Source organism: Lontra canadensis, unplaced genomic scaffold (genome assembly GCF_010015895.1).
Source record: "Lontra canadensis isolate GAN:19392208 unplaced genomic scaffold, GSC_riverotter_1.0 scaffold36, whole genome shotgun sequence".
In the NCBI taxonomy this organism is placed as follows: Eukaryota; Metazoa; Chordata; class Mammalia; order Carnivora; family Mustelidae; genus Lontra; species Lontra canadensis.
In genome coordinates, this window is record NW_022631030.1 from 13,810,678 (window position 1) to 13,826,945 (window position 16,268).

At 43.2% G+C, this 16,268-nt stretch overlaps 1 protein-coding gene across 6 annotated transcripts in view; it reads right to left on the reverse strand.

Annotated features, from left to right (window-relative positions):
- PRDM10 (PR/SET domain 10) overlaps positions 1-16,268 on the reverse strand; it is a 96,301-nt gene that overhangs the window by 63,192 nt on the left and 16,841 nt on the right. The gene's annotated exons all lie outside the window — the stretch shown is intronic.

Below are 16,268 nucleotides of genomic sequence, written 5' to 3' on the forward strand. Positions count from 1 at the left end.
CTGAAGGTCAACAACATAGACTAAAATAGAAAAAAAAATGCTGCAGGTATATCTCTGAGTTCTGCTGATGAGGAGAACAAGGTTTCTAGACAGTAAACGCAGGTAAGTGATGGGTTCATACCCAAGCCTGACTGTGGCACAGCCCAGCTCAGCTGTCCCCTGCACACTTGCTTAGACACTGACTTCCTACACCACCTATGCGAAATGAACAGCAGAATAATAAAAGTCACAAAAACAGGAAAACGGCAGGCAGAAAAGACTGAATTTTTTGGGCCACAATCTGGTGAATATAAATGTAGATTCTGTTTCCCATTTGGTTAATGCAGGATCAATTAATGAACAAATCACAAACCTTAATAAACATCAACCTACACTAAATCTACATCTTGAAATCTTTTCCAAAATAGGTGGGATTTTTCCATTTATTTTTCTTTTATTTTTCCAAAACAGTATTTTAAGGAAATCAATCTTCCCTTCTGATGATGATAAATCATGGACATGTTAAGACTCATGGGAGATTTTGCTGTTTAATGGAGCAGCCACACCTGATATACCTCCTCCCGCCATCCCATTAAAGTAGCAACATAAACGGGAAAGGTAAAACCGCTCAGAACACCACTACACCAAAGGTAAGGAAGACCACTGGCCCAGATCCAGTCAGAATTTTTCCCATTATTAATGGAAATAAGCCAAGAAGCATATTCCTTGACTGCACATGCTCCAACGTCTGAACCAGAATAAGACTCAAAGAAGAAAGACAGGAGGGGCGCCTGGGTGGCTCAGTGGGTTAAGCCTCTGCCTTCAGCTCAGGTCATGATCCCAGGGTCCTGGGATGGAGCCCCGCATCAGGCTCTCTGCTCAGCAGGGAGGCTGCTTCCCCCTCTCTCTCTGCCTGCCTCTCTGCCTGCTTGTGATCTCTCTCTCTCTCTCTCTCTGTCAAATAAATAAATAAAATCTTTAAAAAAAAAAAGAAGAAGAAGAAGAAAGAAAGGACTGGAGGGGCTCCTGAGTAGGGTAGGCAGTTAAGTAACCAACTCTTGGTTCTGGCTCAGGTCGTGATCTCAGGGCTATGGGATGGAGTCCTGCATTGGGCTCAGTGCTCAGCGTGGAGTCTGCTGCAGATTCTCTCTCCCTGCCCCCTCTGCCCCTCCTCTCGCTCTAAAATAAATAAAATCTTTCATAAAAAAAGAAAGAAAGGAAAGACTGTAATAAAAGAAAAGACTGCAATATCCAATGTCTGGCCCTTACTCTGGAAAACATGAACTGCCACATCAGGCTGCCTAGGAGACTCTCCTGAGCCGCTGAGGAGCCTGTCCCCGCTTCACCTCAGCATTGTCATCCCCAAATCACCCCCGCATACACTCACCCTGCATACATACACCTGACTCTTCTCCTCTCTGTCAGAGGATGCTGGAAACAACGCCCACGTCTACCAACAGGTGAATGCATAAACAAAGAGTTATGGGGGAACTTTCTGGATAAGTGGTAGTGTTTTATACCTTGTATCCAGACTGGGGTTGTAGTTACATGGGGAATACATGTATCAAAAGTCATCAAGCTATTCAATTAAAATCTGTGTAAATTAGGGGCACCTGGGGGCTCAGTGTGTTGAGCAGCAGGCTCTTGATTTCAGCTTGAGTTGTGATCTCAGAGTCCTGGGATGCAGCCCCCTGTCAGGAACCCGTGCTCAGTGCAGAGTGCCTGAGTGCTTGAGATTCTCTCTCCCTCTCCCTCTGTCCCTCCCCTCACTTACATGTCACATGCATGTGTGCTCTCTAAAATAAATAAAGCTTTTTGGGGTGCCTGGGTGGCTCAGTCCTTGGACATCTGCCTTCGGCTTGGGTCATGATCCCAGAGTCCTGGGATCGGGCCCCGCATCCAGCTCTCTGCTCAGCTTCTCCCTTTCCCACTCCCCCACCTGCATTCCCTCTCTCACTGTGTCTCTCTCTGACAAATAATAATAAAATATTTTTAAAAATAAAATAAAATAAAGCTTTTTAAAATTAATTATGTGTTAATTACACCCTAATGAAGTTAGTTATTTTTTAAAAAGGATACCTTCCTGACATAAGAGTATTATTCAAGCACGTATAAATAGATATTCAGGGCAAGCTGCATAGTATGTGAGTTATACGTGAACAAAGCTATTATATATTTTTTTAGAGGAACAAATATATTAAGAAATCTAGGAATAAATGTCATCAAAAATATTAAGATACTCATGAAGAAAACTACTAAATTGTACAACAGGACATAAAAGGTTCAATATTATGAAATCACAAGATGTTCCATATAGGAAGTGGTTTTGTTTTTTTTTTTTAATTTTTTTTAATTTTGAAATAGTTTGAGAGAATAGCTACAAAATGGTAGAAATAATACCTGTATTTCTTCAGATTTACCAAATGTTAGCATTCTACGTGTTTACTTTATTATTGTCTTCCTCTTTCTCCCTCTTGCTATTTGAGAGTAAGTTGCAGACACGTGCCCCTTTATTACTAAATTCCTAAGTACCTATTTCCTAAAAACAGTACTTTTTCTCAAATTACTAGGAACAAAACCAGAAAGTTACAATGAAATGGTACTGTTACCTAATTTACAGACCTTATTCGTGTTTTGCCAACTATCTAATTAATATCCTTCATAGAGAAAGAAACAACTTTTTTTTTAAAGGTTTTATTTATTTATTTGACAGAGAGAGACACAGCGAGAGAGGGAACACAAGCAGTGGCAGTGGCAGAGGGAGAAGCAGGATTCCCCCGATCAAGGAGCCCAATGCAGGGCTTGATCCCATGACCTGAGCAGAAGGCAGACGCTTAACAGCTGAGCCACCCAGGCACCCCTCAACTTTTTTTTCTGGTCCTGGATCCATTCTGGCATTTCATGCAGTGCATCCAGTTGTCGTATCCCTCCATCCCCTCTGCTCTGGAACAGTCTCCTAGTCTTTCTTAGTCATCCATGACCTTGACATTTTTAAAATACACAGGCCATTTATTTTTCAGACTGTTCCTCAATTTGAATTTGTCCAATATTTCTTCATGGTTAGATTCAGGATGTGTTTTTTTAGCAGGAATACCACAAAAGAGATGTTGTATCTTTCCTATATAGGAATTTGAGATTGTTTTTTCAACTTGGTTCATTGATTGCATAAATACTCAAGTGCATAAATACTGCATACTATGCCAGGCACTGGGATGGGACAAGGACCAAGGCAGGCTTATCCCACACGCTCACGAAACATACACAGCTCTAAGTGTCATTCTGTATTTGTTTTCATTTCTAGGAATGTGCTTATTATTTCAAATTCAAATTCAAAAGTCATAAAAAGGTATGGACAATCTCCGTACCTGGAATCCCTTAACCACCCTTCAGAAGCTACCTATATTATCAATTTCTTGTCTACACTTCCAGAGATATGCTACACATATACATGCAAAAATACAGGGCCATGTGGCTGGCTCAATTGGTAGAGCACATGATTCTTGATCCCTGGGTCATGAGTTCAAACCCCAGCCTGGGTGCAGAACTTGCATGCATATATACATACATAATACATACGTACATACATACATACATACATAAATACTCTGTCTCTCCCACCACAAATGGCAGCATACTATTGATTCTATACATATAAACATCTCAGGGCAACTGGGTGGCTCAGTGGGTTAAGCCGTTGCCTTCGGCTCGGGTCATGATCTCAGGGTCCTAGGATTAAGCCCCGCATCGGGCTCCTTGCTCAGTGGGGAGCCTGCTTCTCTCTCTGTCTCTGCCTGCCTCTCTGCCTGCTTGTGCTCTCTCTCTCTCTCTCTCTCTCTCTCTGTCAAATAAATAAATAAATAAATAAAATCTTTAAAAAAAAAAAGTAACATCTCTGCTGAGCCATGTTTATTCTACAAAACACCATACCTTCTACATTGTTCCCTATCCATATTTCATTTCCTCCCACTGCATCATTGCACTGTGTATACATACACACTAATTTATTTAATCTCCTGTGGATAAACATTTAGGTTATTTCTAGTCTTTTCCTATTACAAGCAACACTGTGATGAATAACTTGGAGGCCGTTTTACATTTGTTAGTATCTTGAATTCTTTTGAAGTCTCTAAGAGAAGATGTTGAATCACTTATAGCCACCGTCTGACTGGTAGGTCATTATTAGTTCTCAAACTCCAACAGTGGCACCCACCTCCCTGTGCCTAGTGCATGAGGGCATATGAGACACACAGGGAGAAGTGCTACCTGTGAAAACACAGCAGTCAGTCCAAAGCAAGCACAGTGGTTAAGAGCCTGGGCTCTGGGGGTGCCTGGGCAGCTCAGTCTTTGTTAAGTGTCTGTCTTCAGCTCAGGTCATGATCTCCAGGTCCTGGGATGAAGCCCTGCCTTGGGCTCCCAGCTCAGCGGGGCCTCTGCTTCTCCCTCACCCTCTGTCTCGCCCCCTGCTTGTGCTCTCTCTGTCCCTCTCTCTCTCAAGTGAATAAATAAAACATTAAAAAAAAAAAAAAAAAAAAAGAGTTTGGGCTCTGGACCTGGATTTGGATAGCAATTCTGAAACATAACTGGCCTCGCACAAAACACAGATGTTCTCTAAATTCCTGTTCCTTCTCTAGGAAATGGGGATCATAAGCTTATTGAGAGACTGACATGAAATAATGCATGTGAGGTGCTTAGTACAATGGCTGTTATGTAACAAACACTCATATATTAGCTTTTTTAAAAAAGATATTCAATCACATTGCATTTTTGTGTCCAACTGGCTCTCCATCTCAACTGTAAGTTCCTACAGGCCAAAGAATGTGTGTGTTCACAAAAGTAACTCTAGATCTGGCACATGGCAAGTACTCAATAACGTGTAGGTAGTGTTTAAAAAGCTATCACAGGGGTGCCCGGGTGGCTCAGTCAGTGAAGCGTCTCATGATCTCAGGGTTCTCAGGTCATGATCCCAGGGTTCTCAGGTCATGATCCCAGGGTTCTCAGATGAGTCCCGCATCAGGCTCCCTGATCCACGGGGAATCTGCTTGTCCCTCTGCCCCTCCGCCTGCTCACTCTCTCAAACTCTCTCTCTCAATAAATAAACAAAATCTTAAAAAAAAAAAAAAAAAAGCTATCACAGTAGCCAGGGTAAAAGAGGACACCTAATGCCAACTGGATGCTCAGGGCTGGTCTCCGAGAAGAGGACACCTGAAGGAAGGTAGTAGGAGCAAGGAGGCAGAAACAGGAAGGAATGGGACATTTGCCCCAGACTGAAATACCCTGCTCCTAATCTTTCCCAAATAAGGACGTAGACACTACATCTGGCATAAAATACCAGTAAACCATAGAAGACAAGATTAAAGAGAAGAAAAAAGGAGATAACTACTTAGCAGACATGGAACAAAACAATAGAACATTAATCTACTCATAGGAAAGTTTGCAAGACACATTTAGCAATCAGGATGTGAAATACCACCCAGCCACAGCTCTAAAATTTTTAGAATACCATTAGCAAATAAAGAAACCCAAGATGGTGAAAACTCCTTAATTCAGGTAGTGTCTGGAATCCAAAGCAGTGCTACCGATTATCCACTTGGTAGTTCTTGAAGAAATAGTCATAAAACCTATTGAGTTTCTCTCCCTATGAAACTACTTAAAACACCAGTGTGACATTCCGCAATTATTTATTATTTAATAAATTGCTCAAGAAAACTCAAGTCTAAGGGCCACCTGGCTGGTTTAGTCAGTAGAGAATGTGACTCTTGATCTTGGGATTGTGGGTTCGAGCCCCACAATGGGTATAGAAGTCACTTAAAAATAAAATCCTTACTGGGGTGCCTGGGTGGTGCAGTAGGGTAAGACTCTTGATTTCAGCTCAGGACATGATCTCAGGATCATGAGATGGAGCCCCACACGGGGATCTGCACTCAGCAGGGAGTCTGCTCTCTCTCTCTCTCTCTCTACCCCCACCTCCACAACCAACTATGCCACCCAGGCACTCCTAAATAAGTCACTTTATATCCTCTAGCATCCGTATCCCTGCTGTAAAATAAGAGGGTAGAGTGGTGGGTGCCTGGGTGGCTCAGTCAGTAAAGCGTCCATCTCCTGGTTTCAGCTCAGGTCGTAATCTCAGGGTTGTGAGATCGAGCCGCATGTCCAGCTCCTGGCATGGTCTGCTTGGGATTCTCTCCCTTTCTCTCCCCTCTCTGTCCCTCTCTGTGCTCTCTCAAATAAATAAATTAAAAAATAATTTTAAAAAAGAGTATAAAGTGGTTTCTAAAGTCTAGTTCTGCCTTAAGCTTAGGGAGGAGGCGTAGAGAACAGAAGCAAATCTGCAGAATCTCCGCTAAACACCCCGGCTCCCAGACGGGCTCCCACCGCTCACTGGTGTATAACTTATTCTCTGAGTCCTCAATACCATCATAGAAAATGGAGACAGTAATTACCTCCCAGAGTTACTGTAGGGACTACCTGAGATATGGAGAAATTCTAGGCACAAGATCTAGCACAAAGTAGTATTCAAATATGTCAACTTTTGTATTTTACAGATGAGCTATCAGCACGTCAGAATTTTCGAAACATTTCATATTGTTTAAAACCTAGCAACTGATCACATAAAAATGCCCTGTGCCCAAGCTTCCTTTATGGTAAGGCTTATCAGATTGGCTTCCTTTTTTGTTTATTTTTAACTGCACAATTCAGAGTCCTGCTGATCTTGATTTACAGGAGATGAGGAAGAAGAGGCGAGAAACTACCCTAGTGCTGTCTGACAGGCTAGTGCTGACACACTCTCTCAGCCACACACAGACGTCCTCCGACTCCTCACTGTTTTGCCTCTTCTAAGACCTGGAAGAACAAAGAACAGGTGAACCACAAACTGCCGCTTGTCTAGAAAACGGTCACCCATCCTCCCTGCTTTTACCCCTTGTCCAAAATGTTACAGACTTCATTTCTAGGAAAAGAAGGACATGACTGCATTTCTATCTTCTCTTTAAGGGCTTTATTCAACAAATATTTATTAAGTACTTAGTATATGCCAGGATGTTCTAGGTCCTAAAAAAATCAGTATTAAAAAAAAAAAAAAAAAATCCTTGCTTCCTTGAAGCTTCCAGTCTATTTTTTCTGGGATAATGTTGTATAGATGGCAGTATGACCTTTAGAATCAGACAAATCTGGATTCTACTCTCCCAAATCTACCATGTGCTTCACAGCTATGATGTTAGTAAGAAACACACTAATCTCCAATCTCCTTTTCTGAAAATCCAAATTATCTGCCCAGCATGGATGTCGTTAGAATTAACAATCTGTATTTTGTCAGGCCTATAATGCATTTTTTTTCACATTTTAACATTTCTGAACTAGGAATCTATTTTATAACTGTGGTGTCCTGTGGTTGCTGTCCTCAAGGTGTCAGTCAGGACGTGGATGCCACTGCCTGTTGTGTGTGACCTTGCGCACAGCCATTTATTAGTTTTGTCCTTGCTTCACTGAGTCATGCATATTGTCAACACTGGACACCCTGAGTCTAACTGCCATTTTAAACATCTTCAAGGAGATTACACTATAATTTGGCATTAGAAGTGAAAGGCATGCAAACAGCAGTTGAGCATAAATCTGATTAGGGAAGCAAATATCCATCACTGGGAAAATAACCTTAACAAGCAAAGGACCTGGGTATGGAAGACAGTGATACGGAGGAAGCTGCAGTATGTACTGTCATTAACGAGATACGGGGAAAGACTAGCCTGCCACAGGTCGAGTGAAAAAACACCAGGATCAAAACTCCCAGAATAGATAGTAGCTGCTTGGAGGGGATTCTTGGAGACAGCAGCATGACCTCTTTTAAGAGACACTGAAACACCAACACTCTTTTTTTTTTTTTTTTTTAAGATTCATTTATTTGAGACAGAGAGAGAGCACTAGGGAGGCGTAGGGAAGGGGAAAGGGAGAGGGAGGAGCAGACTTCCCACTGAGCAAGAAGCCCAGTGTGGGGCTTGATCCCAAGACCCTGAGATCATGACCTGGGCCAAAGACGAACTGAAGCCACCCAGGTGCTCCAAGAAACACTGCATCACCAACACTCTTGGTGGCACAGAAATAAGTCAATGACTCTGAGTCAAAAGTGATCCTGAAGAGTCAGACTCTGAAAGTGATAAAATTTGGGGAATACCTTAATCGATTTATTTCACTTACATTTTCCCTTTTATGTGTGCATAGGGTGATGTGATAAAAACCTATGTCTAAATAAAACCAAAAGAGCTCTTTCAAGAAGTATATAGTAAAAATTCTAAGTGGCAAAAGCACTTGTATCAGAGTTTAACTGGCAAGGCTTTTTCTTCTGTAACAATACATAAAGCAATTGTGTATCTTACCACTATCTCAGATTCAGTAAAACCTGGTAATACTTGGGATCACATAGCGTAATGATGAATATTCAAGAAATGGTAGCCATTTTTTTCAGGCTTTGTGAACATCAGATACGCAAAAAAGTGAGTAAAAACCCTGCTCCTGCAGAACTCGCAGCCTGGTTGGGGAGATGGACAGCCCACTTCCCAGGTCACTCCAAGTGACACCTGCATCAGAAGAGTGACAGAGCTGGAAAGTAAGAGGAAGGAAGAAGGAAAGATAAATGCAGACTTTTCCAGCCAGTTCAATCCGGTTCGCTCTACACAGAAAGTTTGCAAGACACACATCGCTCTACTCATAGGAAAGTTTGCAAGACACATTTAGCAATCAGGATGTGAAATACCACCCAGCCACAGCTCTAAAATTTTTAGAATACCATTAACAAATAAAGAAACACAAGATGGTGAAAACTCCTTAATTCAGCCACCCAGACTCCCCAAATGCCTGCCCTCCTCCTGGTTCCTGCAGTTCCCAACACACTGCCCGCCCCTGAGCCATAGCCCTCATCATCCACCAGCCTGGTTCCCACCACCCCTGGGCCTACAGTGCTGAAGGAAGCCACTCCTCTAAAACCACCCAGGATTTAACGTTGACAAGCTCTCCCTTCATCACCTGCACATAGAGGTAGAAAACAAGGCCCAGATCTGCCTTCGAAGGTAGGTGCATACCCCAGAAAACAGCTTGAGCTATAAATACAATTTCCGTATAAAATGCTGCTTTAGGGGCACCTGGGTGGCTCAGTCGGATAATCGTCTGCCTTCGGCTCAGGTCATGATCCCAGGATCCTGTGATCGAGCCCCATGTCTGGCTCCCCACTCAGTGAGAGAGTCTGCATCTCCATTTTCCTCTGCCCTTCATCGCCACTCATGCTCTCTCGCTCTCTCTCTCACATAAATAAATAAAATCTTAAAAAAAAAAAAAAGATTATAGGGAATCCAATTCTAGAACATGGAATAACAATATTTCAGAACAAGAAGAGAAATTCCAGGCTCGTGGTTCTCAAATATGTGTTGGAGACAGCCCCAGAAATCAATGTTCTTTGCCGAGTACAATTAAGTATTAATAGATTCATTCATACCACAGAATAATGATAGCTGATATTTGTAAAGTACTTACTATGTGCTAGGCATGTTCTAAATACTTTCGGATGCACTGATTCATTTCATTCTCACAATAACCTATGAAGTAGGTTCGTTACTCATTACCTGCACTGCACAGGTGAGCAACAGAGAGAGGGGAGGTTCAGCGACTTGTCCGGGAAACTGAGCTCGTCAGTCAGTCACAGAGCTGTGGTCCCCGCCTGAGCGACCTGGCTGCGGAGTCCGCGTGTTGGGCCACTATTCTACACTGCTTCTCATCCCGCCAACTGCAAACACTTCCCCTGTGTTATGATTCGGCACCAATAACTCCATTATGTGAGCTATACAAAAAAATCACATCCAACCTCACTTTATAATTTTCTCAAAAACTATCAAATTGAGCAGACTAGATATTCCCAAGTTTTCCACTTTTTTTTTTTTTTCTGGCCACTTGTTCAGTTGCCACCTCCTGGCCCTGGCTAAGATGATTGGCAGCAATAGCAACAAAGGGTTAATGACATTTCAGGTGATAAAAAAAATTCTATATTTTTATTTAAATAAAAGAACACCTTGGTGCAGCTGTAGAACACTATGGGGGGGGGGGTTGCTGTTGAGAACCAGTCATCTGGAGCAAGTTCTATTTTATACATGACAAAGTCACCAACCAGAGAGAGAAAGCGAATCACTTCAAGTCACACAGCAAGTAAAGAAGACAGCACAGAAGTCAGGCCTGAGACTTGTCAGCGCTCTCACCCCTCCACCACACTGGGTTGACAGTGGAAAGGATTTACATGCTTTAAAGCAGAATTTCTTACATTGCCTAAAGCTGTTTGTCTTAGCTTTCCTCTTTTTCCTTTAAGTTTATTGTCCTTGACTTCCCAGCTAAACCATCCCAGTAAAGATGAGTACAAGACAGAAACAATGTAGGCATGGATTATACTCCAAACGCTAAGAATTTAAATTGGTGGATAATGCTTTGTATATTTCCTTTAAAGTTATGTTGCACACTATATTTTGATTCCCTGGATAATAAAAAAGTATATTTACTAATAATTCAATTGAAATAAAATAAATTTAGCTGAAATAAAAACTTAAGGAACCACCTGTTATGAGTCAGTGATTAAACAAAGCTAGAAAATAAAACTTAATGTTTTAAGGAAAATCAGTGACCTCTTTACATAATAACTTCATCAAACTGCTTTTCAGTTCTATATCTATAATTCAATTTTATAGATCTTTTCAGTTCTTAATCTATAATTAAAAATTAAATGATAATGGGGCGTCTGCGTGGCTCAGTGGTTAAAGCCTCTGCCTTGGGCTCGGTTCATGATCCCAGGGTCCTGGGATGGAGCCTCACATCAGGCTCTCTGCTCAGCGGGGAGCCTGCCTCCTCCTCCTCTCTCTCTCCGCCTGCCTCTCTGCCTACTTGTGATCTGTCAAATAAATAAAAATCTTTAAAAAAAAAGTAAACGATAATTTTAAAATCATGGTACTTGAAAAAAGTACAGATTTAAAGAGAATAAAATAAAAGGTAAATAAAGACTCCTGTGAATATATAAGACAATGAAAAAGGACTTTGGCTGCCTCCATTTTGACCTTAAGCTTTCTGTTGGGTTCTTCATTCCAGCAAGTCTCTAGGCTCAGGCAGAAGACCCCACAAACAAAATTACACCCCTCAAGCAGTAAGGACTGCCCTGAGCCAGCAAGACCCCACAAGACTGACCCCAAGACAATGACTGACCTGACCGTCACTGCCCACCTGCACTTAGCCACCCACCTTTGCCCCACATCTTTCTTATATAAACCTGAACTATTTTCAGCACTTTGGAGACAGTCTTTGAGATGCTAATCTGCCGTCTTCCCCGTGTTGGACTCACTGAAATAAATTCTTGTTTCCCCACCACTTGCTTCTCTGCCTTTGGATTTTGTCAGCAGCCAGCAGTGGAACCCATCTGTTTGGGACCCCCAGACTCAGCTGCTCTTATAGCCCTAGGCACCAGCTACAATGAGACTTCCAGATATAGCACTTCTAAATGTTTAGAGCTTGGTGGGACAAGCATTTTTTATGTTTAACTTGACCTTGAACTACAACACCCCCTCTGCCCTTGAGCTAGAAAGAGCTGCATTCAGGGCAGGGAAGCGGGTCAGGGCCCTGAAGCCAAAGCCATTCCTCTGGCTTTCAGTCCTGGCTCCACCCTTCACAAACGGTTAACCCTGTACAAATTACCTAGCCTCTCCGTGGCTCAGTGTCATCCAGTGTAACATGGCAACAGGAATACGATCTTCTTCATAGAGGTGTAAAGAGGATTAAGTGAGTTAATATTTGCAAAATGCTTAGAACACTTGACTATGGTAAACACTTTAGAAGTTAAATAAGAGAAATAATCATTGGAGTGAATTTTGAGCCATAAATTAAAAATGGTACAGCAAGAAGAAACTAACTAGGGGAAAAAGGGAAGGGAATAAGAAAGGCCAGGAAAAAAGACAAGAGGAAAGCAACGAGGATACAGAAGAAAATCAAAGTATCCCAGAGGAGACTTGGTGGAAAGCAGGCAGGAGCACAAAGGAAATAACAGGGTGGAGGTGAAGAGAAGTCTCAGAAGAAATAACTAAACAACAAAGTAGGCAGGGGAGTGGGGCAGAGAAGACAGAAAAGTCCAGGAGGGAAAAAAAAGAATCTGATTGTTCTGAGGTAACAGGATAAGAATTCGTAGTGAAAGCAGAACAGGAGATTATTCCCTGATAAAGATTTCCTAAGGTAAAAGAAACTCAGCATTTACAGTCTGGGCTGGGGGAGGAGACACCTGATAGGCTCCCACCATTCTCCGACTAGTAGGGACAATGACCTTGAGAGACAAATGAGATCCTGATTACGTGCCCAGAACACTGCTCTAAAAAATGCCATAGATGCCATCAACAGATGAAAGGATAAATGCAATGTGGTCTACACAAAGAATGAAATATTACTCGGCTTTAAAAAGGAAGGAAATTGAAATAAAAATAAACATTATTAAAAAATAAAATAAAATAGAGGCAGTCGTTAAGCATCTGCCTTCCGCTCAGGTCAGGATCCCAGGGTCCTGGAATCCATCCCCGCATTGGGCTCCCTGCTCAGCAGGAAGCCTGCTTCTCCCTCTCCCACTCCCCCTGCTTGTGTTCCCTCTCTCACCATCTCTCTCTGTGTCAAATAAATAAAGTACTTTAAAAATAATAAAAATTTTTTAAAAAAAATAAAAAGGAAGTAAATTCTGGCAGACGCTCTCAAGTGGAGGGACCTTAAAAACATGAAGCGAAGTGAAATAAACCAGGCACAAAAGGACAGCTATTGCAGCCCTCCTCTTCCAAAGAAACCTAGAGTAATCCTACGAACAGACACAGGAAGTAGAATGGAAGTTCCCGGGGCCTGAGCCCGTTATTATTTAACGGGTAAAGTAACTAGAATGATGAAAAAGTTCTGAAAATCAATAATGGTGATGGTTGTACAACACTGTGAATGTACTTACTGCCATTGAATGTACACTTAAAATGGTTAAACGGTAGACTTTATGTATATTTTACCACAAAAACAAATAAAAATAAAAATTAAAATATGGCATAGATGGCCAAGGTGGAAACTCAGTGCTGCCAGGGTGGACCTGGGACTTGGCTGGTGCCCTTTTCCATGCAGACCATGAAGAAAGCCCATCACTCAGGGCCCCTACTCCTCCCCTTCAAGATGAACCCTGCCCTCCACGGGGCCTGCCTCTGCCCAGCCGCAGTGAACCTGCACCCGAGTGCAGCCATCATTCCCAGCTCAGGTCAAAGGGGCTGACCTCCGACTCACCCCTGTCGGGAGTCCCTGACAGCCAGTCGGCCCAAGGCCCACCGCAGGTGAACAATAAATAGCCGCGATTGCTTTTTTCTCTCCCCAAAGACTGACCGATTGACTGGTCTGCGATTTGAGAGAGCAAGAGAGAGAGAGAGCGCGTGCGAGCACAGGAGCAGGGGGAAGCGGCAAAGGGAGAGGGAGAAGCAGACTCCCCACTGGGCAGGGAGCCCGAGGAGACCTGGGGCTCGAGCCCAGTGATGAGGGAGCAGAAGGCTGGCAGAGGCGAAGGAAAGCACCAGCTGACTCCCACCCCCAGCCCCACCCCAGCCCCTGCTCCAGGGTGGGATCTGTGATACTCCTCCAGGAAACTTCCAACTATCTTTCTGTTGGCGCTTCCCTAGAGGGAAAAACAACCGTAGCTTCATAAAAGCCAGTCCTCCAGTACTTCTTTAGCATATGAAAGTCCCTTTGGACACCTCCCTTCGTCCTTCCCTACCGCAGCCCCACAGTATATACTCAGCCCTTCCTCACAACCCCAGTGAAGCTTCTCTTTCCACCCAGGCATAGTGTTCTGAACTGTAACAAAATCACCTTTCTGCACCAGAGACATCTTAAGAATTCTTTCTTGGCCGTCTGCTCCTGACCTCACCACCCTTCACCAAGACCCTGAGATCATGACCTGAGCCTGACTCAGACGCTTAACCATCTGAGCCCCCACCAGGCGTCCTAGCAGTGATGCTATTCCTGCCCATGTCCAGGCAAACCTCAGTCTCATTCTTGCCACTTCTTTGGTACAAATAACCTGCCTGACCTAAGGGACCTCCAAGACCGTTTTTTTTAGGGAGAGCAGGGTGGCCAGGTGAGAGGGTACAAAGGAAGACCTTAGTCCAGTTCACTTTCCTGTCAAAGGCCCAGTCAGCACAAGCCACTCCGTGGACCTATTTGAACTGCTCCTTTTTGCCCCATCTCCTAATTTCCTAGCTCATAAACTCCCAGGCTCTGGTTCTGGATTTATTTCTTGGATCTCTGACTCCTGACCTGATTCGTCTTGGGTCTTACACCATACTTTTTTAATGTAAGGACTGGGAAACCCCCTATCCCACCAGCCACAGGGGCATCTACAGTTAACCACTGCCTTCTGGTTCTGCCACAGCCCCCTTGGGTGTGGCCAAGGAACAGCGGTGTGCACGGGCTGATCATGGGGACAAGCTATGTGGACAGCTAACACGTGTTGAATGCCTTCTGTGTGCCAGTCACTGGTCTAAGCAATTAACACTTAGAAATGCTCATTCATTTAATGTCACAACAACCAAATGAAGTTGGTTTTTTGTGTTTTTTTTTTAATGATTTTATTTATTTAATTGACAGGCAGAGATCACAAATAGGCAGAGAGAGAGAGAGAGAGAGAGAGGAGGAAGCAGGCTCCCCGCTGAGCAGAGAGCCGGATGCAGGGCTCAATCCCAGGATGCTGGGACCATGACCTGAGCTGAAGGCAGAGGCCACCCACTGAGCCACCTAGGCGCCCCCAAATGAAGTTGTTTAAAACCTGTATCTTTGGGACGCCTGGGTGGCTCAGTTGGTTAAGCGGCTGCCTTCGGCTCAGGTCATGATCCCAGCGTCCTGGGATCGAGTCCCACATCAGGCTCCTTGCTCGGTAGGGAGCCTGCTTCTCCCTCTGCTTCTGCCTGCCTCTCTGTCTGCCTGTGCTCGCTCGCTCTCTCTCCCTCTGTCTCTGACAAAAAAAAAAAAAAAAAAAAAAAACCTGTATCTTTGGGGCACCTGGGGGTCTCAGTCAGATAAGCATCTGTCTCTTGATTTCAGTTCAGGTCATGATCTCAGAGTTGTGAGATCAAGCCCCATGTTAGATTCTGCTCCAGCGTGGAGCCTGCCTGAGCTCTCTCTCTCCCTCTGTCCCTGCCCCCACTCACACGCATGCTCTTTCTCTCTCTCAAAATAAATAAAACATGTATCCTCACAATTCAGAAAACAATAGTACAGAATCACAAAGGAGTGCCCCAAACAGCAGCTAACCACTTTGTGACCGAGATGTAATACGAAATTTGGAAAGCTACAAAATTAGGCCAGTGAAATGAAAATAAAGGGCTACTATTATGCTCACTCATTTGCAATGGCAAGTAGAAATTTCACATTTAACTGATCTCTGGACAAAACAGTTTTCGAACTCAGAAGAAAGGACAAAAAAACACTGGACTCAGATGAATGGGAACTGGTGGCGGAAGCAGCAATGGACGAATAACAAAATTCTAGAAATTTCAGCACAAATTCCCAATTCTTGCTGAAAAGAGGAAGCCTAAATAATCTGTCACATAAGTTTCTCAATTTTGAAAATTCACAACAAATTGGTAACACTGAGAAAAACTGTAAATGGGACGCTTAAATAATACTATAACCTTGCCTAGCAAGGTGATCCAAGTGCCCTGGCAGATGCCATTGATTTGCTCTCCATCTCAACCCTGAGGAGGCTAAGGCAGCGTTGCCCTCCATTTCACAAGGCAGACGTAACCTGCCCAGGTGTGGGTCTGCCCAGCCTGAACTCCCTCCATTGGCCAACCCTGGGCACCATCCTAGAGTGCCCCTCTGCCCCAGGCTAAAGAGCTACTGGAAACCCACGAGTGAGGGCGGAGTCTGAGGATGAAAATATTATTTTTAACTCCACAAGGAAGTAAAATAAACACAGTTTTAATTGGGGAAAATACGCCTATGGAACTAAAGGTTTCTGAGAGAGTAAATCATCAGGGAAACCAGACTTTCATAAAAGCTTTCAACAAATTTAAAAAATATAACAATAAGTCTTTGACTAGGTTCCAAATTTAAAAAGTGCTTTTCATTAAGCTGTTATGGGTTTGGAATATTTCCATATAAACAGAGAGGTCTCAGGGTAATGATAAAAAAACAAGAAAATGATAACAATAGGGTCCTCCAGGTATTTCTACTGATGTCTTTCAGTTAAAATTTGCTATGTGGTTTGTTTTTTTTTTTTT